The sequence below is a fragment of the Mus pahari genome, chromosome 3, assembly GCF_900095145.1.
Source record: "Mus pahari chromosome 3, PAHARI_EIJ_v1.1, whole genome shotgun sequence".
Taxonomy (NCBI): domain Eukaryota; kingdom Metazoa; phylum Chordata; class Mammalia; order Rodentia; family Muridae; genus Mus; species Mus pahari.
The window spans coordinates 82270330-82297215 of NC_034592.1; the positions used below are offsets into that span (position 1 = coordinate 82270330).

Below are 26886 nucleotides of genomic sequence, written 5' to 3' on the forward strand. Positions count from 1 at the left end.
CTTCTCTCTTCTCTCTCTCTCTCTCTCTCTCTCTCTCTCTCTCTCTCTCTCTCTCTCTCTCTCTCTCCTTGTTTGTATTTCAGGGAATAATGAAGTTTCTGTGTTAATACATTTTCTTATTTAAGGGCATTTATCTTCTGTAGGCCTAAGATTGCTTTGAGTACTGGGAATAAAGTGAGAAACAAAGACCAAAAAAACAGAGGTTTCCATGTGATAGACATGGATGGGTTACAACAATAATATCTGGATCAAAAGAAAAAATAAACACAAACCAAAAAACAAAAAGGGCAAACACCAAAAGAACATGCACGCTAAGGGAAGTGGTGTCCCATAGACAATACCATGGTGACAGAAATTCTTATACACACAGGCTGTAGGTAGCTATAGAATGCTAGATTTAAGCTAAATATGAATAATAATTGAATTTTGAACTTTACCAAGTATTAATTAATTTAGAGAGCCACAAGAGGTACATACTTAAGTTGTTGGAGAGTTACAAAAGTGAAGGTATATCTTGGGAAAGAGCAGTGTGCATCTCAAGTATTTATGCACATGAGGTTGAGTGAGAGGATCAGAAGTTCAGGATCTGCATTGGCTATTTAGTGAGTTCCTGCCCATATGATCTTTCAAACATGAGCATCTATATTCATGCAGGGATAACGAAGCTAGTACAGATATATAGTTATAGTTAGAAGTAGAGTTAGCAAAGACATTGGCTGTGAAATAAAATGGAATGGAGGACAGTGTGGATGCATCTCTATGTGAATAAGAGGCAGAAGATCAAGTCCATGGTGGGGAAGTGGAGACTTTACCCTAATGTCTAAAGTAATGTACATTCATTCTAAATCTTACATTTTATAACAATTCGTTTGGCTTTCAGTATCTTCAAGTCTCTGTAGACAGGTACTTTAGCTGGAGTATTTTATAAGACGAAATTTTACCAAGTTTATATATAACTTCACCTGTACTTCAGTCCTTTAAGGCGCCATGATATTTTCTTTGCTTACCCTATTGGTAAGGTATGTTACCCCTTCTACTGTAGGTCCATCCTTACCACAGCAAAGTTGTTCTTTATCTGTCTTGAGAGTGAGATCATCTCAAAAATCAAATAAAATGGAAATGTTATGGGAAAAAAATCCAATTTTCATAGGCTGACATTTCTTTCAGACTAATGAGAATTTTAGGTCACATTGCAGAAGAAACTAGCAAGCACATTATTTTTTTTTTTTCAATTAAAAACACTCGGTGGTTAAGTCTGTATAGGAGGTTAATGAAACTTCAAGTATTCAGAATTTTCTTGACTTACATCTCACTAAAAAAATACTGTCATACTTGAAAAGTTCTCAACATACATAGATATTTCATTTTCATATAACAGACTACGAGACTATTACTGTAAATTTTTGCTTTATCAGTGATTTCATTTCTAAAAGGAGTCAGATAACTCTGTAAGAATAATTATTATGTTCTCCTTCCAAAGTTTACTTTTAATTATGAAAATGTTTAAGCAGGACTATGGTTTCCGTTAATTAAATTCTCTTTTTAAATTGTTACCTCTTAATCTGCTTTCTCTCTTTTTCTTTCTTTCTTTCTTTCTTTCTTTCTTTCTTTCTTTCTTTCTTTCTTTCTTTTTTTCTTTCTTTCTTTTTTCTTTCTTTCTTTCTTTCTTTCTTTTTTCTTTCTTTCTTTCTTTCTTTCTTTCTCTTTCTTTCTTTCTTTCTTTCTCTCTTTCTTTCTTTCTTTCTTTCTTTCTTTCTTTCTTTCTTTCTTTCTTTCTTTCATTTTTCCTTCTTTCTTTTGTTAGTTTAGATGCTGGTAAATATTCCTTATATAAAAAAATAAAGAATAGCAAAGAAAATACTAACATCATTTGACTGTTAATGTGCCAGAATCTCTAAAATGTGCTATTGCTTGTCATTTATTGAGTAGTACTCAGTAAATCATTGAGTAAATGAAACTGTATAAACTTACTTCCAGCATTATTACTTTATATATAAATGCTATATGCTATGCCTACATTGCCTTGTCTGACTTAATTCACATAGTACCTAGTGATCTCTTTATTTTCAGATAAAGAAATTAACAAACTCTCCTAATTTGCATTAACAGATTCACACACTTTATAATACTACCAAGATTCTGCTTACAATCTTTTGAACTGTAAAAATCTGTTTCTCCTTGAGCTCAGAAGGTAGCTCAATTAGGAAATTATTTGTTTTACAGCCCTGAGGACCTGAGTTTGATCCCTAGCACTCATGTAAAACTTCCAGGTGTGTTGGTGAACATATGTAATTCTATCATTAAGGAGACAGAAACAGGTTGATACCTGGAGCTCAGTTGACAGTCTCTCTTAATCTATAAGGTGATCTGTTGGCCAATGAGAGATGATGTCTCATTAAATAATGTGAGTAGCTTCCTAAAAATGACACAGGAGGTTGACCCATGTCATTCACACACATATCAAGACACATGTGCATGCACACATATACCATATTTCTTCTATTATATAAAATGTTAATTATTATAATTCACTAATCTCTGCACTATAATAGTTTTACACTATGGCTCTGCCTTTGCTATTTTTATTTACCATCTTGAACTGGATTATCTTAATCTTGATGACCTTACTTTTCTTGTTTAAAACATTGATTTATTAATTATGTTTTCTACAAAATACTGATTAAATTCGGAGCATTAAAATAGCATTGCATTACTTGGAATAATCTTTATAAAATGTATAGGAAAAATATGCTTCAGACTAGGCAATTAATGCACTAGGCAATTAGTGATCATTTTACCTGACTTACTTCACATGTGCATGCATAAAGGAAATTTTTGTTAATTCTTTTAAGTTGTTTAAGAGGATTGTTTTTAAAGCTCCAATGTTCCTTCTGTCTTTCCAACCACATTCTCCTTAGTTTTCATCCTCTTATAATTTACAGATTACATGCAACCAGATACCATTATTAATGAACTCATAGGAAAATTGATTAACATCCTAATGACTTCCTTCCCAAGAACTGAAAAATATCCTGGACTTCTTCACATTTTCGCTGTCTGCTCATGATCAGTGTCTCCACAGAGATTGGCTTTGGCATCCTGTGGGCTGCTGTTCTTTGTGGTTGAGGGTGTCTTTTTGTTGCTCTTGTGACTTGTCTATGAACTCTATCACTCACTATATGCTGTCAAATATTGACTAGCATGCTGATGATGCCATTCATTATTATTTTCTCTTTTGGTTTAGTAACTGTGAAATTACACATGTTATGCCCGCTTTTCCTGCTTCTGGAAATCCCCTGGGTTTAATCTTACAGTGAACTCTAATTTCTGGGTTGTTTTTCTTTTCTCTTCTCTTCTCTTCTCTTCTCTTCTCTTCTCTTCTCTTCTCTTCTCTTCTTTTCTTTTCTTTTCTTTTCTTTCTTTTTTCTCTTCTCCGTTTTGTTCTCTTTCTTTCTTTCTTTCTTTCTTTCTTTCTTTCTTTCTTTCTTTCTTTCTTTCTTTCTTCTTCATTATGATAGTTTAGAAAAGACCTGGCTTGCTCTGCTAAAATGATTTATGTGGCTTCATGAAAACCGTGTCTCTATCATGTAGAAACTGACCTGTAAGAAAAAAATTTAGAGAGTGCCACCTTGAGCCAACTGTGAGATCAAAGCCTGATTCACAGAAAGAGAAAAATTAAGAAGAGGGTAAAGGGCATTGGTATTTAGTTGATGTTTGAGTCTTTTTGAATGGCTAGGTAGAAGACAAATACAGAAGCATTTAAATACTGGGGAGATGAAGAACTGCCATATGTATAAACAGACTCTATTTTTTCATCCCAACTATACACAAAATGGTAAGATAAGCCTGGATTATAGAAGTATCTGCAGTGCCTATAAGCGTTACTATAGATACTCAGTTCAAATCAGGATACAAATCTATAGCTTTAGTTGTTGTTGTAAAGGATTAATAATTAATTCTATTAGTTCTTAATATGACCTGGCCAACCCCCAATAATTGAGACTGATTCTTATCAATTTATTTAATCAATTTAGCACAATTAATGGCAACTATCCTTAATCTATTTTCCTTATTCTCTAGACTGGCTGATTCCCAGCTGTGTTCCCCAAGTTACTTGTTATTGCAGTCTTGCCCAGGCTGCCTTTTTGCTTCTCAAGATGCACTCCTGGCCATGTGCTCATGGTCTCTCTATCCTCCTCCTCTCTTTGTCTTCTTTCTCCTTCTTCCTCTCTTTCTTTTCCTTCTCATGGTCCATATGTGCAATGCCAGCATGGTAACTGAAATGCAGCCTACCTCTATTATCCCCAATAATTGGTTGTAACACTTTTATTTAACCAATAGCTTTAAATTTGAGAGCATGATTTAGACAATAAAGGTCAGTTTACATGAGAATTCATCTCTAAGATTCAGTCTTAGAGATCAGAATTTAAGATTTGGATGATACACAGCACCTGGCCAACCTCCAACACTTGGTAGTTATGTATTAATAGATGAAATAATGCCTCCAGATGGTGCTCTGTGATACAAACACCCTCATAATGGCATGATGAGGTCTCAGCTCTGTTTCTTTCACTTAAGAATTGAATGAAGTGATTGATTAAGTAAATACATAAATAAGTAAGAAATAAATACAAGAAGAAAAGGAAAGGGATGGGGACTGTGTCTGTTTTAAACACATCCATAAAGGGCAACCCTCAATGAGATATACCAACAGTCTGTATTTGAACTGTAATTTTTTTACATGGAAAATTTCCCTTTTCATTTACCCCATTTGTTTTTCACAGAAACCAAAAAAGGAAGGAATGATCTCATTACCAGTTTTGGACAAAGAAAGCCATGTTTCTCAAATCAGATCTTTTCTGTCTTGGTTTTCTTGAATACTCTGCAAATTTCTTTCCCAGCTCTTTGGCCTCAAGGCCTGCCAAAGAGCCCTTGTTTCCCCAAGCTCCCTTTAGGCTTTTTGCCTCCCTAGCAGTCCCCAATTCTGCTCTTTGTCTGCCTCTCCAGCCAGTCCTGACACTGGTCCTTTCCCAGCCTGCCTTTGTGTTCTTACTCCATGGGAACTATTCCATGGGCTCCTCATGTTTATGCAGTATAGGCCAGTGGCGAGCCTTTTATTTATTTCTTGGACCCAGCAGGGGTTTCCTGCTTGGTTTTCTGTGTCAGAATCTGAGTTAATTGGACTAATCAATCTAACGAATTTTTCTGAAGTTATTCTACTATCTTAGCTCCAAGAGCTAGTCATTGAAGCTAATTGGTGGCACCCCCACGGGTTGAATTTCATTTCACCAGGCGTTCTTTGTGAGGTCATTTCACTCACTGGAAATAATGCCTTCCTTCCATCTGCCCTTTAGAAGGTTTCTGGCAAACGTATTTTTAAAATTGCTAAGATATTGGGTGTGGAAAAGCTTGTTTTAGGAAGATGGACACACAAGCGAGTTTAAAGCCGATAGTGTAAAGTTTACCAGAAACTAAACAGAGGTCCCACTGTGTGCACTGAATCGAACACTCATTATCTCTACCCGAAGTTCTCCCTTTTCATCTGGAAAGCACAGGCAATACCTGTGCTGTGGAAATAGAGTAAAGAAATTTTAATTAAAAATCGATTGTGAATGAGATTGTTTAATTATTCTCAAAATTGGGCTGCTGCTAGTAGTACACACAAAATGAGTAGCAGAGGGATCATCGCAAGCACTAAACGGAGTCATTTGAAAGGGAAATAAGTTAAGCATTTGGCACTGAGTGATACATTGATCTTATAGGTTAATGTTAATTATGAAGGTGTTACCCAGGGCCATGAGGCTATTCAGCTCCAGAGTGTGCACAGGAAATCTCTGTGGAGTGCCCACAATTCACATATGAAATATGAATCGCCAGTTTACCAATTACTCTCAATTCATTTTTTTTTTTTTCTGGTATAGTTGAATCACTGACTAGGCACAATACAGCAAAAAGAGTAAAGAAAATGGCACTGAAAGCATTCAAACGGAAGAACTTAAATAACAGAAAATTGTAGTCTCAAAATACTGCTAAAGAGCAGTCTCTCTTAGGTCAGGATGTGTCAATGGGGCTCAGTCAGGGAAGGCATCTATCTGCCTTGCACAGAACTGTCTTCTCACAGAGCACTTATCAAGAGAGCAAGGTCTCTTCTTGCAAGACTCATCAATACAGTGTGTCTTATCTCACCTCAGTGACTTTCATAAAGGCTTTCTCTCAGACAGTTGTGCTAGGTTTTATGCCTTTGACATGAATTTTATATAGACACAATTTAGCCCACAGCAGGAGAGAAGGTAGGTCTACATTTTAATATATTGTCATTATTCTTGTTTACTAGCTATGAAATTAATCTTCTTTGCCCACTATTTTCTGATTTTGTTTGGTTAAATAAGTCACTAAAAGCGATTTGAGCTCTTTTCCTCTAGTTTTCAGTTTTTATTCTCTTGGCTACTCTGCAGACAATAATAAGGACTACTAAGCATGTAACATAAGACAAAGAACTTAGAAGGCGATTGATGCAAAATCAACAGCAATCACTCAGAAGGAAGAAAATGCTACTACTAACTGCATTCATTTTAGCTGGTGTCTTTTTAACTGGTGGTGTCATAAGATAAGAAATATTTCTACTCACAGCTCTCTGTCTTAACAAGATTTCTGATTATTTACCAGATCATCATGATTTACTGAAGATAGGTAGATATTAAGAATCATTGTGCCTCTGTTGTATATGCCAACAAGATTCTGCTGACAGGACCCTGATATAGCTGTCTCCTGTGAGGCTATGCCAGTGCCTGGCAAACACAGACGTGGATGCTCACAGCCAGCTATTAGATGGAACACAGGGTCCCCAATGGAAGAGCTAGAGAAAGTACCCAAGGAGCTGAAGGGGGCTGCAACCCTATAGGAGGGACAACAATATGAACTAACCAGCACCCCCAGAGCTCGTGTCTCTAGCTGTGAATGTAGCAGAAGATGGCCTACTTGGCCTTCAATGGGAGGAGAGGCCCTTGGTCTTGAGAAGGTTATTTGCCCCAGTATAGGCTGATGCCAGGGCCAGGAAGCAGGAGTGGGTGGGTTGGGTAGCAGGGGGAGGGTGGAGGGTATAGGAGATTTTCAGAGAGGAAACTAGGAAAGGGGATAACATTTGAAATGTAAATGAAGAAAATATCTTAAAAAAATAAAAATAAGAGTAAATACTAAGAAAAAAAAAAAAAAGAATCACTGTGCCCACATAAGATTCCTCTATTTTGCTTCCTAGGAAAGGCTGTTACCATAATTGGAGGAAAATATTATTCAGGTACTATATAGCAGAGCAAAGATTGTTAGCCTCTTGACTCTGCCTGTATTCTGTAGTATATACCAACAGTTCCCAAGCACTTGATATCATCACACTGATGGCTGATATTCCCAGCAAGTCCTCATCTCCTTGAATTAACCAAAATGCCACACTTCCTGACATCACTCAAGAAAGAGCAATCTCTAAGTAAGGAATTCTATGAAGAAGCATAATCTCAAGCACCAGACAATGCTAAGAACGCAGGTATCATTTTGAAGCACTGTTATTAGAAACACTCCCTGTTATGCTCTTCTGTGAGGCGGATTGCTACTCTTTCATGAGGTGCTGCTGCAGAGCAGTTGTTCTGAGTTAGCTTTAGTTGTTAAGCATTCTCATCCATTCAGGTTTTGTCAGTAAGATCAGTGCAAGATAATACAGGTCTCTAGTTTTAGTTTGTCAGTAAGATTAGTGCAAGATAATACAGGTATCCTGGTTTCTAGATGCTTAGCCTCCAGAGCTGTGTTTCAATCCCATCTTGTATCCTCTTAGCATCATTTCTGGACTCTGTTTTTTTCTTGAGAAATGTTTCTATTTGGATAGGGTGTCACGCTAGGATGTCACACACTGTTTCTTGTTCCCAGTCATTTTGAAGTGTCACAGAGCAAGGTTCATATCGCAGCAAAAGAACTCTGAAATCTACTTGTTTGGTTTCCAATCCTGACGCTGCCATTTGCCGATCTTAGGAGTAAGCAATTTACTTAGCATTTCTGCACAGTAGGTTCTTCATTTGGAAAAAAAAACAAAAAACAAAAGGCATACGATTAACCTTGACCTCTTTGCACAGTTGCGATTACATAGATAAGTTTTATAGAATGTAATTCCCAGGGGACGGAGTTAGGAAAGCAGACTACCCGTCTCTTATCTTTTCACAAGGTGTAAATCCAAAAACCTCTCATTTTTACAGCCTGAAAGAGATACACTAATTCATTCACAATCCCTAAGGCTTTAGGTTTGGGGAGTAACTTAAAATACACACACACACGCACACACACACACACACACATTTTTATTTTCCTGTGTTTTTGTGTTTATCATCCCTGGGTCCTTAAAAGTTGTGTGCTTGTATAACAACCATGAAAAGTTTGAAAGGAGCCTGTAATTACTCAGAGTTCTTTGCTCCTAAATCCTCAACAACAATCATTTAGTTTGTTGTCAGAGCTATTGTGCTTAATTAATATTTATGTAAGACTTAGTGAAATCATGAAAATTAACAGATGTCCTTATCTAAACAGGTGGTGCATGTATCAACAATGGCAATAAAAACAGTACGGCAACAGTAGCACTTCTTTATATCTGAGTCATTTCCAAGCTGAGTTAGTAATCATGGATTTCACATTTATGTCCCAGTGTGGAAAGCACACAATTGGTCCAATAAACTTGATTATCAGTGTATTCTAAGATATTCATGTGAAATGTTAACCTTAGTTTATATTTCAAAAAACTAAAATATAAAAAGTCCTAGTTACTTTTCTTTTGATGTGATAAGACATCATGACCAAGGCAACTTATAAAAGAATTTATTGGGGAATTACAGTTTCAGTGGGTGAATCCATCATCATCGTGGTGGGTAACATAGAACGATTTAGGTATAAACTGAAGGAATCCTAAAGAGCTTATGTCTTGACTCTCAAGCAGGAGGAATAGTGAGAAAAATTGTGTGTGTGTGTGTGTGTGTGTGTGTGTATGTGTGTGTGTGGTGGGTGGTAGAAGGGATGTCAGGCAGGCTTTTGAAAAACCTCAGAACCTGCTCTTAATGTCGCAAATCCTTGAACAGGACCACAGCTCAACAATGCCACATTTCCCAATTCTTTGCACATAGTTATACAAACTGGGAACCAGCAATCAAATACATGATTCTGTGGAGCCCATTCTCATTCAAAGCATTTCAGTGACATTGTCAGAAAATTGTTAGAGTATCTTACAGAAAAGCCCAGAAATCATATAGAGTTGACAGGCTGCCTTTCTAGATTGACCGAGGACAGACTTCTTGTTTTAACATTCTAGCAGAAATGGTTCAGCTTTGTTATTAAAATTGTAGTGCTTCCCAAATCTCAGCCAATTGTGTATACATTGCAGGAAACAGCAAGTAAAACAGTGTAAAAGGACTTTATATCAACAAACACCTCTAGCTCAACATCACTTATTCTGTGTTATATCATTGCTGTATCTCTATAGGGTATTTGGACAGTTCTTGTTCTTAGTCATATGACTCTCCCTGTTTGCAAGATATTCTTAAGAATTTATCATTTTATTTTTATTTGAGACTCATTCTATTTCCCAAACTAAAATAAAATTATAACCTGAGAAAGGGAACATGCCCACTAAATAGATAAACATCAAATTTGAAATGAGTTATTAATTTAGAAGCTAGTATTTTTCATCAATATTAAATTATTAAGTTTGGTTCCTATGTAATAATAGTCCCTATCCTTTGAAATCAGTTTACAATTTGTAATATTTTTTACTTGGCTCAGGTTTATTGATTATAACACTTTGTTAAGATTACTGAATGACAATTTCATAAAAATTCAGATGGAAATCAACTCACTCTTTCCTTCAGCTCCTAAATATTACACTGCTTGTTTCCTGCATACCAGATACTAATTCAGGTGTTGGGAATAAGTGAGCAAAACCAAGTGAAAGTTGGTCTGGGGCTCAGGTGTTTGATGGGGCAGCAGAGATGTAGCAAAATTTAGACTGCGGTAAATAAAGCAGTTAAGAGGCAGGAAAGTGTTGGATAATGGAAACTGATATTTAAGCAAGGTGATGGCGTGAGCATCTCTGTAGAGATAACCCAAAATGCACATGCCTTCTGGGGAAAAAATGTTCTTGAAGGGGCTTATCTTTCAGAGAAGCAAGGGCATGAGAGCTGGACCTGATAAATGGATAAATCAGATTTGTAGGAGATGAGGCATCAGAGACAAGTTTAGGATGAGAGGGGCGATGACACCAGAACTCCTTAAAATGAGCTAGCACACTGTAATTGCCTGAGCCCAAGAGAAAACAAAGATATCTCGTTTCATTTTTGCTGTTTATTTTTCTCTTCTCCAGTTATCCAGTTGTTGAATGATTGACTGTTCCTGCACAGGCTACTTCATTAGGCCTAGAAAACAAAACTGAAATAGGAAATATTTTCCTATTCTGAGCTTGAACTATTCCCTCTCTAGAGACTTTCAGTCAGCTCAGAAAGTTTAAAAGTCCTCAACTTTGTGCCTCTGTCTTCCAGCAACCTTCATTTGCTTGGTAAATGCACTCCCTTCTATGTAATGCAGTATTTTTATACAAAAACGGCCTTGATAACTGTAGCTGAACTGTTATATTTGTCTTCCTTCAAGACAGAAATTTTAAGACTTCTCACTGCATTCATGATCAAACACTAACAATCATCATATCATCCTGAAGGATTCTACGGTGTGTGTGTGTGTGTGTGTGTGTGTGTGTGTGTGTGTGTGTTACTTAACTGCATGTATATTTCTGTCTAGCATGCTTTTCATCCCTTACCTCACATAGTGCTATTATTCCTTTACGGCATCTCCTTCATAAAGGTCTCCCTAGCCTTTTCTCCGAGAGTTAATTACTTCTGTCCACGTTCAGCTCTGTACTTCTGTCATCTCAGGCATCACTGTGTATTGTTAGGATTTTATGCTTCCACTTTTATTTCCCACTAGAATAGAAGTTCCTTAGTTGTCAAATGCAAAGCTTATTTGTTCTTGAAACTCTGATACCTAGCAAAGGACCTGGCACACAGTCAGTTTGAAAATATTTTGTTTTTGATAAAAAAAAAAAAAATACCCCATTAAAGATGAGGCTAATGCTCACAGCATGAAGTAAATAGAATCTGCATAGAAATTGTGTTTTGATTCTGTAACCTTTCCAAAAATCATTATTTGAGGGGACACATAGTATTTATCAGAAATAATTATTTAATATATGTTTACATGGACCTATTATTTAGCATTCTCCATATTTTATGTATTTTAAAGCATTTCACAGAGAATCTCACATTCCTGTGCCATTTTGGTTTGAAATCACTTAGGCCGGGAAGTGGTGGCACATGCCTTTAATCCCAGCACTTGGGAGGCAGAGGCAAGCAGATTTCTGAGTTCAAGGCCAGCCTGGTCTACAGAATAAGTTTCAGGACAGCCAAAGCTATAGAGAAACCCTGTCTTGGAAAAAGAAAGAAAGAAAGAAAGAAATCACTTAGATTTTATTCCTTCTCTAATGGATAGAACAGACTACCATAAGACAGTCTTTAGCAAATATTAAATATTAGACTATCATAGGTTTGTAAGTAAGTATATGCATTCATTAAACCAAGAGATAATCACTGGATTGTGGACATCCTAGAGATGTCCATCTTTGCATCTCCTCTGCAGACTGCTGGCATGGGAATCTTTATTATCTTCTCTGAAACCCTTAGGAAAAATGATGTACTAGTAAATGATTAACTGACTTTCAGAAACACTACACAGATGCACACACACACCCACATCTATACTTTCATACACACACATACACACACCAGTTGACAGGGAGTCAATTTATTTCTCATGTAAAAAACTATTGTACCCAATGAAACGATAATATGCTGCTTAACCATGATTATGGATCTTCCACAGACTATTAAAACAGAAAACACTAGACCTTGAAAAACCAATATTTTCACAAAGTACATATTAGGGCACACTTCTAGGGATGGCTAAGGTAAATTTTAATGTAATACTAACATTTTTAAAACAAAATACCTGAAACATTTTCACTGAAAAACATGAGAGTAGAAAAGAAAAACTAACACAGAACAAACAAAACCCATGGCTTTTAATTTCAAGGCTCTCTCTCTTTTTTTTTTTTTTTTTTTTTTTTTTTTTTTTTTTTTTTGCTTCACTTTATAGTGGCTTATATGGTATTAAGATTCCACTTTTAAAAATTAGTCAGTAAATGGAAAAATAGTTATGACTTGTAACATACTTAATTTTGGAAGTTGATTCTGGGCTGATTCATTGACTTTGAGTTCTCTTCTGTTCCTGTGTAAATTCTCAGTAATATCTCGGTGGTCTTTTCTCCCCTTACTGAAAAAATAGTTTTCCATTTGCAATGTAGTTTAGCATTTCTTTATTTTACATACTTTTTATAGTGTTTTATATTTATATTTACCTGCTTTATATTTGCTTAGTTCCTTCATATGATATAAGTACATTTAAGTATAATGTGTTGTTCAAATATATGCATCTTCTTGATTATCCATTAGTTCTGAAAGTTTCACCACACTATGAGGGAAAAGCTAGAGACATCCTAGGAAACTTCTGAAGAAAACACCTACACTGATGTGGAACAATAGGAGATTAAGTTTCCACAGCACCCACTTCTGGTTTCCACATTACCCACCCCCTCTGGTGGCTATTCTTGGTTCTCAACTTGACTACATCTGAATTTAACTAAACACTGAAGCTGCTGGGCACACATTGAGGGATTTTTAGTTGAATCCCTTGAGGAAGACCTACCTGAAGTTGAAATCATGTGAAGTCTGGAAACCCTTTTACATCTGGAGCATACCTTCACATAGCTTATATAAGTGACAAGGGAGAAAGAAGCATTTCGCTCTTTGTCTGTGTGCTGTAGTCACTCTCTCTGGCAAGTTCATTCTTTCTTTTCTTTTCTTTTTTCTTTTCTTTTCTTTTCTTTTCTTTTCTTTTCTTTTCTGTTTTGTTTTGTTTTTGTTTTTTTTTTTGTTTTTTTTGTTTTTTGTTTTTTGTTTTTGTTTTGTTGTTGTTGTTGTTGTTGTTTTGAGACAGGGTTTCTCTGTATAGTCCTGGCTGTCCTGGAAATCACTTTGTAGACCAGGCTGGCCTTGGACTCAGAAATCCGCCTGCTTCTGCCTCCCGAGTGCTGGGATTAAAGGTGTGTGCCACCATGCCCGGCTAAGTTCATTCTTTCACTGGCATTAGAGCTTCTTCATCAGGTGTGTACTGAAGACTAGCTGAGACTTACAGCTTTTTAGCCTGAATAACTAGATTCTTGGTCTATCTATTGATAGATATTCATTGTTGGACTGGATTGCTCTAGGAAATCTGTGTATCTATCTATCTATCTATCTATCTATCTATCTATCTATCTATCTATCTATCTATCTATCCATCTGTCTACCTACCTACCTAATTATTCATTCTATCAATTCTTTTCTTCTAGAGAATCATAACTAATGAACTATCAGGTTTAACAAACATGAATAGGTAGGTGAAGGAGATGTGAAAACGGACTCTCTTCACAATCATTTTCCATGAGGCTCAGGCTACGCTTTACCCCACGTAGAAGGGGGTTTTATGCAAGTGGATGAAGTGTTACTGTTAAAGTTTCACTTCAGTTTAATTTAACTTATTTTAAAATAATTTTATCTTGGCTTGAATTCAAACCAGGGGCATAGGAGCATCTGATGACTCACCAGTAGACTAAGGGTACGAAGAGCCTACACAGATACATAGACTCAGCTGACAGTCCTGCTTTATTTGGTCTAGCATGACTAATGGACTAAGCTAATTCTTTAAAGTTGATGTTTTTAGGGAATTAAAGATGTTCTAATAATTAGAGAAATAGTTATTTAGAAATCTCTTGACTCTCCTATCTTTAAAAACCTAATGTCTGTGTTTTTATGCATAATTGCATCAGATTCACAATATCCTATGGCCTAGAGAAGTAGCATTAATGGTGCTTCTTCATCTGAATTTCTCATGTTTACCCCCCAAAAATGCATTTTCAGCAAAATTAAGGTGGGAGAAAAGAAGCCATTTCAGCTATGTAGAAGGATTTTTTCTTTTTCTTTTTTTTTTTTCAATATATGATTGGCTATGGCTTCTGTAACAGGTAACTGATTCATGAAAATTGGCTTCCCTTCTGGAGTTGAAAATATTTGGACTTAAAATACAAAGTAGCCAGGCAGTGTTGGTGCACGCCTTTAATCCCAGCACTTGGGAGGCAGAGGCAGGTGGATTTCTGAGTTTGAGGCCAGCCTGGTCTACACAGAGTAGTTCCAGGACAGCCAGGGCTACACAGAGAAACCCTGTCTTGAAAAAACAAAGGACAAAGTAGGCTGGTGTAGAAACTAAGTAAAACAGTTATCCCAAGTGTCATATAAAACTAAGGAATTAATATTAATTGACACTTTACAGGGAGGATAAATGATTTGTTAATGCACACTGTTAGAGGCCTACCATCTTTAGCAATGAATGCATATATAATCAGAGTGAATTTGGGTACGTAGTAAGAACTTCAGTCTCTGAGTATGTGTGTGTGTGTTCGATATATGTATGAATTCTACTTATTTGAGGAAACATACAGAAAAAACCTAAAGTTTTCCATGTGCATAATCATAATCATACTCCATAATCACCGTTGTTTCAAGCATATTTTCTACCTAGAGTCTAATCTGTTAATTTATTGGTGAATAATGGAAAGTACATCTTCTCCAGAGTTGTGTTTCTTTTACATATCTGTAATGGAGAAGTTATTCTTTTCAGAGATAAATAAAATAACTATGCATTCTTAACCTATCCAGAAGAGAGTGAGATCAACTTGACTTTCCCACAAATGTAAACACACATGCACATGGAAAACTTTAGATTTCTTTCTGTATGTTTCCTCAAATAAGTAGAGTTCACACATATCTTGAACACACACTCAGAGACAGCAGTTCTTACTATATTCCCAAATACACTCTGATTATGTATGCATTCGTTGCTAAAGATGGTAGGCCATTAACAGTGTGCACTAAGAAATCATTTAACCTCCCTGTAAAGTGTCAATAAATATTAATTCCTTAGTTTTATATGACATTTGGGATTATTACCTTACTTAATTTCTATTTTATATGTTTAATTATATTTATTGAAATATACTATGATTTATTAACATAATAGTAACTAGGTATTATTCTGAACACTATGGCCTATAAGATAAATACCTTTGCCCTTATAGAGAAAGCAGAAGGTACAATCATTATGTACAGTAAAGGTATTTTGAAGGTGTATTCCATATTAAATATACAAATAAAACGCTACCCAATATGATTGAATCTAAGGGAATACAGGAGAGTAAAGCATGACTTATGTATATATAAAATTTTATCAAAAGGAAAGGTAACATATCCTATGATATATAGTCCTCAATCCATGTGTGTCCTTCTGAGTCCACAACTAATATATTTGTTACTGATATTATTTTTATGAATGAAAAATATATTTAATCAAACAAATTGGCTAATCAATTTGTAGAGTAACTAATGATCTTCCAGAGATCATCCAGAATAGAAAAATATCTAAAATATAAAATAAGGAAGTTTAAATTGGTAAAAGAGAGGAGAACTGTTGATAGTTTCTTCAAGTTTCATGAACACACTCTGTCATTCACATATGTGGGTACATTTGGATTTTTACACAGTGTCAGAATTTATTGAATCACAATAAATTCACAAGGTAGGCAAACTGCTTCAGATAGATATTCCTGCTTCTCTTAGCAACTGTGCTGGTTGGGTTTTGTGTCAACCTGATGCAATGTAGAGTTATCTGAGAAGAGCCAACACTGATGGAGAATATAATTCATCAGATTGTGCCTGTGGGAAAGTCTTCAGGGGCATTTCCTAATGATTAATGATTAATATCGTAAGGCCCAGAATACTATGGGTGCTATCACTCTGAGAAGGTGCTCCTGAGTATTATAAGAAAGAAGGTTAAGCAAGCCCTAATCAGACAGCCAATAAGTAGCAATCCTTCATGATTCATTTCCTGCCTCTAGTTTACTGCCCTGATTGAATTCCTTCCTGTGCTTCCCTTAGTGAAAGACTGGGAGTAGTAACATGAAATAAATATTTCCCCCTCTATGGTTTTGATCACTGCTTCATCACAATACTACAAAACACACTAGTACAATATCTTTGCCCTAAGAAAACCTAAGATCCTTATTTATATTTTATTCACTAATATTCATTTTCATATCATGCATTACATATTTCACAGTAAACATATCCATAAATACAAAAACAAAACAAAACAAAACAAAACAAAACAATCAAATGATTTGAAAGCCTGAGAGGCTAACCAAAGGGATGCAGGAGTTTCTACACTGATAACAAACCCTGAGTAAACTCCAAGAATGAAGTTTCTGATTTCACTCAGTCTTTGTAGGTCACGGGTTTGAGAGTGAAGGTGTAGAGTTGAGTTCAGATATAGAGGTGAAACGGTTGGCCCAGATCCAGAGGAAGGAATAGATCAATGAACGAAAGGCAAGTCCACATGGGCAAATAGGAGGATAAACCAACAATAGTTAAGTAGACCATATTAGCAGCTTCTTCTAAACCCAGATGAAGTGGAGGAAACAATAAGATGTCTCTGTCAGTCTTTGGTGCACACACTACATCATCAGATTCTGTACTGGCAGGAGCCATCACCCATCACTAACCCCAGTGCTTCCTTTTTTTTTTTTTTGTTTTATGAGGTCAGAGGAAGAGATTACACCCATGCCTTGGTCTAGAGATTACACCCCTCCATGGTCCAAGTACATTTCATAAATTAATAGCCTTCTATCTTTTCTACTCTTGGGAATACTTCATTTATCAATTTGTACTGCAAAGGTAGTGCTGAATAAGATACTATTTTTGGATCCATCTAGGCATAAAATCATCCCCTTTCCTCTGAATGGAATCAGAAAGCTATTATAAAAGGACTAAGAGCAGGGCACAGTCTCAAAGATAATCACTGCTTTAAACAGTATGGAGTAACTCAGAACAGTTTCTGATCTCCCATCATGATGTGATCACAGTCCAACAAAGGATTTGCCAGTTGTTGTCCTTTCCCTCTGCCCTTAAATAAATGTCTAATATCTTCTCTTGATTGTTTTTGTGGCAAAACTATCGAAGAATTTTGCGGTCTTTACCTTAGGCTATTGAAACACCATGAATTATGGTTTTATTTATGAGATTAAGAAAACATTGCTAAAGTGAAGGTATTTGTAATTCATTCTGTTGACTTCTGATGTGTGTGTGACATTTTAACTTCCCATGTTAAAACTTCTTATTATTCTTTTTGTAGAAAAAAAGTATACATGCACAAGAGAGAGAGAGAGAGAGAGAGAGAGAGAGAGAGAGAGAGAGAGAGAGAGAGAGAGAGAACAACAACAACAACAACAAAATCATTCCATGCTTCTTGAGGACCTGGAAGTAGTTATATTCAGCCACCCCTTAGAAATTTTCTTTTATAGGCAACCTAAGCTCTGAGGCGACTTAAGCTATAAAGAAGTTTGCTTTGGACAGTTAAAGAAAGTATAAGAATTAGGCCTTCCAAACCAAGACACTAGTCCACAAGCGAGCAAGATTTTTCTGAAAGGACCCTGAAATAGCTGTCTCTTGTGAGGCTATGCCAGTGCCTGGCAAACACAGAAGTGGATGCTCACAGTCAGCTATTGGATGGAACACAGGGCCCCCAATGGAGGAGCTAGAGAAAGTACCCAAGGAGCGGAAGGGGGCTGCAACCCTGTAGGTGGAACAACAATATGAACTAACCAGTACCCCCTGAGCTCCTGTCTCTAGCTGCATATGTAGCAGAAGATGGCCTATTTGGCCATCATTGGGAAGAGGCCCCTTGGTCTTACAAACTTTATATGACCCAGCATAGGGGAATGCCAGGGCCAAGAAGTGGGAGTGGGTGGGTAGGGGAGCAGGGGGGGGGGTGGTTATAGGGAACTTTTGGGATAGCATTTGAAATGTAATAAAGAAAATAAAAAAATAAAATAAATTAAAAAAATTTTTGAATTGAACAATATGTCCACTGATATAGTAAGTTTAATTGGTTTGCCAATAAATATTTAAAAGGTAAAAAAAAAAAATAAGAATTAGGTCTTGTCTATGCAGACTCAAATGGAATAAAAGCAACTGATTGAAATTTTCAGTGAGATTCAATTGTATTCTTTGAATGAGTAAGGTTGGGATTGATTATGCCTGGAGTGGATACATGAAAGTGTAGATTTTGGCACTCATGCACATCAGAGGGATTCAAGTATCTAGGACTGGCATATAGCAAAATGAAAATATTGTGGTAAGAAAGAAAGTTATTTTATTGAAAAATCTTGCAGTAAGAGACAGAAGCCACCACGAAAGATAAAATTTCTTTTGCAGAAGAAGCAAGAAGAGAGATTGTCTAAAGGTTGGGGTGAGCTCATGAAAAATTCATGGTAAATATTTGGAAGATGGCTTTGTATTCTAAGGCATCCTTCTTCTCCCTCGAAGATAGCTAGCCTAATGACACAGAGAAGGCCACTTGAGGGAAGATCAGTTCTCACTGTCACACAGAAACTAAGGAATGTAGGGTTTTCTACTTGGTAGATTACAATTCAGAGAATTATAACCTACCAAGGTCCTTTAAAAATATTATGAAATTGGCAAGAGGCTTTTAAAAAGTTCTGTATGGCAAAAGATCAGATGAAGGATTTATAACTAAAGAGTTTCTAAAATAAATGTTGTAAGTAAAGAAAATTTAAGGGGCCAAAAAATCAGAGGCTTGCCTAAATTGTAGCCCAGCTGAGAGACAGGAGAATATCAAGGTTGAATGACAAACTCACAGTGCTCCCTAGGGTCCACACATGAAAGGGTTGGTGAGAAAGAATATCTCTTTGGTACTTGTTGAAATTAAACTTAAAACAAAAAATCTAGCGAGACAGTGGTGGAGCATGCCTTTAATCCCAGAATTTGGGAGGCAAGAGGCAGGCGAATGTCTGAGTTCGAGGCCAATCTGGTCTACAAAGTGAGATCCAGGACAGCCAGGGCAAAGACAGAGAAACCCTGTATCGGAAAAAAAAAAAAAAAAAACTAATCAAGTAGGAGTTTAATTAGAATTAAGATACATATTTAAAATTGAGAGGCATGCATTTCACTAAGAATTTTACTCATTGTTGAGTGACATCCCGAAGACAGCACTTCTACAAGTTGTGGAGTGAAATGACAGCACATGCCATGATAAAACTTCGTCTGAAGTATAACTCAGCATGAACAGAGATCCATTTTTAAGTGACATGCTTGCTCATTATTTTTCCCCTTCATTTTGACTCCTATGGGCTTTTCTGATTTTGGATTTTAAGGATTTAAGTTTCCTCTCTTTGCAGTTTTATTAATCAACAATAGGTAAAATAACTGAAAATTTTACTAATAAAAGTAACCTTGTACTCCTAATACCAAACTGTCACATAGGGAAACATATTGAACTAATTCAACTCAGTAAGAAATCATCGCCCCTTTGCCTATGCCAGAATGGAAGAAGAAAGAATGACTATCAACAAAATCTGTCCTACACCGTTAAGAATCTCCATGGTAAGAGTATTAATAGAAAGTTTATTTCATTCTTAAAAGGCTCTTCAGATATTGTCTGGCATTTTTTATTTGTATTATACACTGTGGTTCTTTATTATATATTAATACTAATAGACTTGCCAGTACTAAATTCACAACATATTCATACCATCTTGACTGGCTGAAATTGAACATGGGCAAACTCCAGTCTTTTAAGAGAGCCACAAATAACAATGCCTTGTTGCAAAGAGATGACAGAATTTGCCAGTAGAGTCTATATATGGCTTGCTAATTCAGTTGGGAAATTTTAGATATTAGAGTGGCTAATATTTCCTTAGAGCATTCACTGAGCAATAAGTACATATAAATGGTATAATTTCTTAGAATGACTTGTAAATAAGGATAGAAAAGTAAGTGCACAACTTTAGATTTTATACAGTAAATGCAAATTATGCTATAGAAATTTGTCTTATTAAGGACAGATAACCAGGCCAGCTCCCATGGGGTTTCTAGGTTCCAGAAGTGTTCTAGACAAGAAATAAATTTCCCTTTTTCTTTTCTTATCAAATGACCAGTTTCTGACTATGACCTTTAGTGGTTTTTGTCTCCTACATATCCCTGCAGGCTAGCTTTAGATTATACCAGTACAGACCCCATCAGTGGAATTAAGAATTGACCATAATTCAGGACCTGGAGTCATTTACCAAAAGCTCTTGTCCATTGGGAGCTTGAAGTACTCTCTTACTTCTTGGGAAATTGGAGCTTCTAAAGTTTTAAAATTTTTATGCGTTTACATTCTGCCCAGTCAAACACATCTATATGGAATGAAGGAAAACAACACCAACGATGGTTATGTGAGCTGTGCATTGTAGGAAATTTTAATGGGTGCAGGAAGAGAATCATAATTCAGAATCCCTCTTCTTGCCTACCTTTGCCTCTAACTGATGCCATTTCTTGGTGATTGAGTGATGCTCTCGTGGTTAGGGAATGAGACACTAATATGAGTGGAGATACACTTATGAATCAGCTACTTTATACACAAATTGCATCCTTAAGAGAACTTCCCTAACCCAGTCCACTCTAGAGACCCCTGTGTTGTAATCAAGCTGATGCCTTCTGAGAGAAGTTGCTCAGGTGCTGCCCTTATTGACTACCTCCCTCAAATTGTTTCCATAGTAATCCCAGATACTGATTACCTCAAAGGACGAAATACAAGTCAAATAGTTCTAAGTATAAGAGCTCATAATGTTAGCAGAAAGGTTTCTAATTCACATATCAGATTTTAAACTAATATTCTCTGCTTATTTGTCTTCATCTTCATCTGAACTGCTATTATAGTTAAAGGTAAGGGATAGTTGAAATGATGTGGTATCCTTTGAACCATGTGAAGTTGCTTTTGCTGTCTGTCAACCTCTTCTCCCACTTATTGCTCTTCCCTCTAGTCAATTTTTCTTCACTTCCTATATAGCTATAGTGAGCAAGCACCTGTATTAAAAGCATCACTTTCCATAGAATGTATTTTCCTCTATCCATCATGACTAATACATAATACAAGTGACATTCAAGGAAGACATTTGAGCACTTTATTTTGATTTGACTCACATCTGAATGTTCATGAGTATCTTGTGGGCATTACTGGGCCTTTTTAAGAGAGGCCCTTGTTCTTGCGAAGATCATATGCCCCAGTACAGGGGAATGCCAAGGGCCAGGAAGCAGGAGTGGGTGGGTTCGGGAGCAGGGCAGAGGGAGGGTATAGGGGGCTTTGGGGATAGCATTTGAAGTGTAAAGGAAGAAAATATCTAATAAAAAAAAAAAGAAGAAGAAAAGAAAAAAGAGAGAGGAGAGGACCGCAGAGCACAGATGGAGTCCTTGAATAAGAAACCTGACTCCTTTATTCAGGAGAAAAACAAAATCCTCCATTGCTCCGCAAGATAAAATGAGAGGTCATCAGCTCTTCAGATGTGTGGAAAGGTTTTCCATTAATGGGTGGCTGTGACCATAAAAATAATGTGGTGCTTCTCTGTCTCTTGTCTTCTTCTGTAAGAATGAATATGTAAATCAGAGACAGAATGAGGAGAACTGAAGAAAGAAGAAGCAACTTCACTCAATAATATTTTGAAATAACTGAAAACTTAAAAATAAGTATGATAAGAATTTCCATGAACCAAGTTAAAAATTCAAGGCTGAGTCTAGACGTATAGGCCAGCATAATGATTCTGTCTTTAGAGTCTGTAGGTGAACTTGAATCAAGATCAATTGAGAGACCCCCCTCTCTCTCCCTCCTTACCCCTTTTCTTCTCACTCCTCACTTTCCTCTTTATTTTTTCACACACATGTACACTTGAGGTTGCATCACATAAATTTATGTGTGTGCCCACCCAATTCCTACTCAGTTGCTTAGTGTGAAAGTCTCTTTCACTGGCTTTGTCACAACAGGAAGCGTTTTTGAATCACAATAGGTGAGAACATGGTGAAAGAGGCAAAGAAAAAAAGCCCACTCTCAGCTATGAAGATTCTAGGAATTGTATGCTATTAATTCAAGCTCATTCTTTTAAGAAAAACTGTTTCCAAACCTAGAATTTTGAGCATTACCATAAGTGTCCTAAAAGACAAATTAACAATATAAAGTGTATCAAATTTATGATTTAAGTAATGCTATACAGGACATGAGAGTCTTTGGGAATGGAGTATAAAGGACAAGATGATAAATTTTGGTGAATGTTCAGCATTGGTATTTAATAACACGACTGTGATATGACAAAAGGATAAGTCCTAGTGGCAAAAAAAAAAGGGGGGGGGTGAGGGGTGGAAGCAAATTAAGTCTTGTTTTCTGGGATTCTTGCAACTGTCTTTTTTCCCCAAGTATATCAAAATTTGTCTGTCACAGGAGATAGAGAAGATGAGAAAATAGTCTGTTGCATCTCTCCTTGGGTTGTGTATTGGTTACCATGCTCTGTTCCTCTGTGCTTGAACAATTTTGTAATAGAGGTTTTGATCGGCACAATAAGACTATATATATAATCTTCAGCAAGAATTGGTTCTGAGTTTATCTCAAGGTACCAATACTATTAGATGCATGACCTTGATTTAAAGACTCTCCAAATTTATATCCTATTTCAAAAATCGTATTAGTTTACCTGGCATTTAAGAGGTTTAAACCAGAGAATAACTCTGGAGCTACATAGAATCTAAAAGTCTGACTCTCATATTTTATACTATCTCATATTGTCTAATGAAAAAAATTCTCAGAATGAAAATTATTTAAGAAAAAATAGATTAGAAAACTCAACATACATTCTGGCTATCATAAAGGATCTTTCATAAGTTCTACAGGTTCAGTATCTTTGTAAGATAAACACCAATCTTACCTTACTAAGTATAGTATTAATTTCTTTGAATTTGTAAAACAATCAAACTATGTTAAATTAAGGATGAAAGAAAACCCTTTAAAACCAATATCTGTGGAATATTGGCATTTCTCATCTCAAAACATGGTTATTAAGTTTTTCAATCAGTGTGAAAAACCTTATTTTTAATAATGGTCTGCTGTGCCTGATGTAGTTGGAGCCAACTTTCCTCAACACTCACAGTAGAAATTATGCCTTGTCCTTACCTTACTTCTCTTCCAATGTTTCTGTGCTCATAAGCCAGTCATATTCCTAACTGAAATATCTGCATTATTTTACCTACAATTTATATAATATTCCCATATCCTTCTGGGCCCCACCTGAAAAAGAAAATCTTGTCTGCTATATGATTTTGTAATTCCTGCTCTAGGACTATGTTTGTGTCTGAATTTGTGCCCTAATTCTGAGAACCCTATTAAGTCTAGTTTGACTCTTTTACGAAGGCACCAAGCAGGATCCATTTAGAAACCTTGCTGAATAAGCAGATGGGAAGAATGTAAATACATGTAGAATTATTCCATATCACAGACCCTGAATGGCCTACAGATATGCATGGGTGCCGATACCAAAGAAGAGCTGGCATTAGTCTTAGTCTAGATTTGAAATTTTAAACTAAATCTTATTTGAGCTGCAAGATTGACTACCTTTGACCCTCTCAAAGGCATACATGCATAAATGTAAAATTTTATTACATGCTATAGTGCATCTTGATATGCAGACTGGGGCCGTCTTTTGCATTGGTAGGGTATTTGTGAAGACTATTTCTTAAGGACTCTTAATGAAGTAAACTAAGTAATTGAATTATTGAGATAAAAGATGCAATAATTCAGATATGAAGTGGAGTTGTGGTATTTCTGTGCTGTAAGTAGATTACTATAGCTTCATAAGATGGAATCACACTTGTCCCTTCTCCGGTACTCATGCATATAGTACATATCTGTGCTGTATGCATCAATTAATTTCTCAGCATTTATTTCTCCATGTGTCCAAAGTGATCCAGAATTTAGTGACAAATACGTTAAAAAATTGGACACATACTATTTTCTCATTCCCTTCTTTTTTCTTGTTCTAATTTATTTAAATAAGCAATGCTATACAAAGCCCTTAATCTAATCCTAATTACAGTCTCCTGCCTTTCTCTAACATATGACAGTCTTCTTATTTATCCTACTTTATTCAGAGTGCTATTAAGTAATTGTATATTTCTTATTAAGTATGATTTTGTAAAGCAGTTATTATTCCCATCTAATCACATATTTTAATACAAAGTAATAATTCTAACAGAAAAGTGCTTATTCATATTGACTTAGTGAACAGAAGATTTAGTGACTGATATAAAAGACTGACTAGATAGATATGAAGTGCTATGTTAGACATTAAAAAGTATATGTTCTCAAAACTCAGTATGGTCCTCCAGGAATTTATGATAGTATTATGGAAAATAATGCACTTTCCTGGTATAATGTAATGATTCCAGGAAGTCATGGAATTGGTATAGTCTGTAATGTTGGAAAGCAGAAATGAGTTCTAACTTATAGGTCATGATGTGATTAATACAAGACTTCCAGTATGTGCATCGTAAAGGGAGTGTTTTTTGGGGGGAGTCTCAGAATTATCACATTAATACTTTTACATAAAATTTTAAACAATCAATTGAAAGTAGGTTCATCTCATAAAACCTCAACTGTGAAGTGAGTTAGAGGTTCTTCATCTCATCTACAAGATACCTTTGTTTATTTTTGAACAAGGGAGAAATATACATTAATATATGGCCGTTGAATGTGGCATTATAATCAGTTGTTAAATATTCTACTTAGTGTCTGTCTGTTTGTTTGTTTGTTTTTGCCAATTTGACAAAAGCTAGTCTCTTCTGGGAAGAAGGAACCTCAGTTCAGAGAGTACTTCTATTGGCCTGTCTGCCAGATTCTGGAACATTTTCTGATTAATGATTGATGTAAGAGAGCCAAGAACACAAACAGTGATGGTTTGTGGTTGGGAGATATGGGCCAAATAAACCCCATTCCTATAAGATGCTTTTCACTAGTCTTTCCATCAGGAAATGAAAGCAAATAAGCGTCAACTGAAGTAAGCCTAATTAATTGATGTGATGGGTTATGCTCTGATCAATTATAAATTCCCATGTGTCATGGAAGTAACTAAATGAAGGAGGTTGATTTTAAGGTTACTATAATTCGTTGATTTTCAAACTCAAATGTTACAATTGAGAGAATGCAAACATTTTCAGGACAAATGATCTTAATTTTCTACCAGAAACAAAACTACTTTACTAACCCTAAAACTTTGTGCTTCCATGAGCAGCTAACATTTTAAAAGGGTACTTAGTTCTGGATGAATCAGCTTAGTTATTTGTTGTGGTTATTATATTTTATTTCCATTTGGGAATGATGTGGGACAATTCTACTGTGTTTTATACCCCAATCATTTATGATTATCTTTTGTTGGTTGTTTTTTGTTTTTTGATTTTTGATTTTTTTTAATTTTTTTAAATTTGAGATAGGTTCTCTTGTATTACTGTCTTTCATTGAACTCACCACATACCTGGACACAACCTTGAACTTCTACTTTTCCTGTTTATAACATCAAACTTCTAGGATTATGGGTGTGTGTCATAAGACAGTTAACATAATTTAGGATAGAGAACCTACGCTTCATGTATGCTAGACATGCATTGTGTCAACTGAGGTACATCCCAAGCCCCTCAATAATATTTTATTATTCCATCAGAATACAATTTCTGCAAAGAAAATTACCCAAGGGATCACAGCCTAATGATCCATTATTGTCATCACAATGTATACTTTACTAGGAATATTGGGTAAATCACAGCTTCAACTAATTTTTAATAATTAATATTCCACCAGGTAATTAAAAGTATAGTAATTAAATTCATATGTGCAAATTGAAACAAAATGATTGACAGTCTAGTATAATAACAATAGTTAGTATTTATCTATCTATGACTTAATACTAGGCCAAACTTTTTATCTCAGTTGAGATACTTGAGAAACATCTTAAAATTTCTTATCTCCTAGTGAGAAATGTTCCACTCTGGAAAAATTCTGTGTGGTTTACATCCTATTTATAATGGTTTCTTGAACACCTGTGTATATTGACCCATGTTTTATTGTGATATGTTGGAGAGAAGACATGAGTGTGTGTGTGTGATGTGTGTGTGTGTGTGTGTGTGTGTGTGTGTGTGTGTTTTACGTAGGAAATGGAAGTGAATGCCAGCAAGTAAGGAGCTCATGCACAAGGAGTAAAGTCTTTGACAGAGCTGCATAACACAATAGGCTTCCTTTTACGTTTTTCCATTATTGTTGTTATATTATTATTATTATTATTATTATTATTATTATTATTATTTACCTCAAATGTTGCTAGCTGGTATTCCCTCTCAGTCCATTTACTTTGTGAAAGGATTCACAAATACGTTAGAATTGTTCATTTTCTGGGGAAGTTTTAGTATTTGTGTTCTGTGATTTTAATCTTACTCTTCTGGAACTTTTTTCACCTTCTAGTGAACTTTGTATTTTCGATAACACTTTCTGAGTTTTCCTACCAAAGCCTTAGCTTGCTCACATGTTCCATCCTTATACACTAGTAGATACAAGTACCTGAAAGACAGTTTGCTTTCAACTTCATGATAAATATGAACTGCTTGATCTCATAAATGCTTCATGTTTCCACATTCTAGGCCAGTTGTTTGTCTCTCACATCTTAATGATAAGAAATTATACTCACTTTCCTCTCTCTCTCTCTCTCTCTCTCTCTCTCTCTCTCTCTCTCTCTCTCTCTCTCTC

General features: G+C 35.8%; 1 protein-coding gene across 5 annotated transcripts in view; it reads left to right on the forward strand.

Moving 5' to 3' along the window:
- Nucleotides 1-26886, forward strand: part of Lrrc4c (leucine rich repeat containing 4C) — a 1191813-nt gene that overhangs the window by 1091470 nt on the left and 73457 nt on the right. The gene's annotated exons all lie outside the window — the stretch shown is intronic.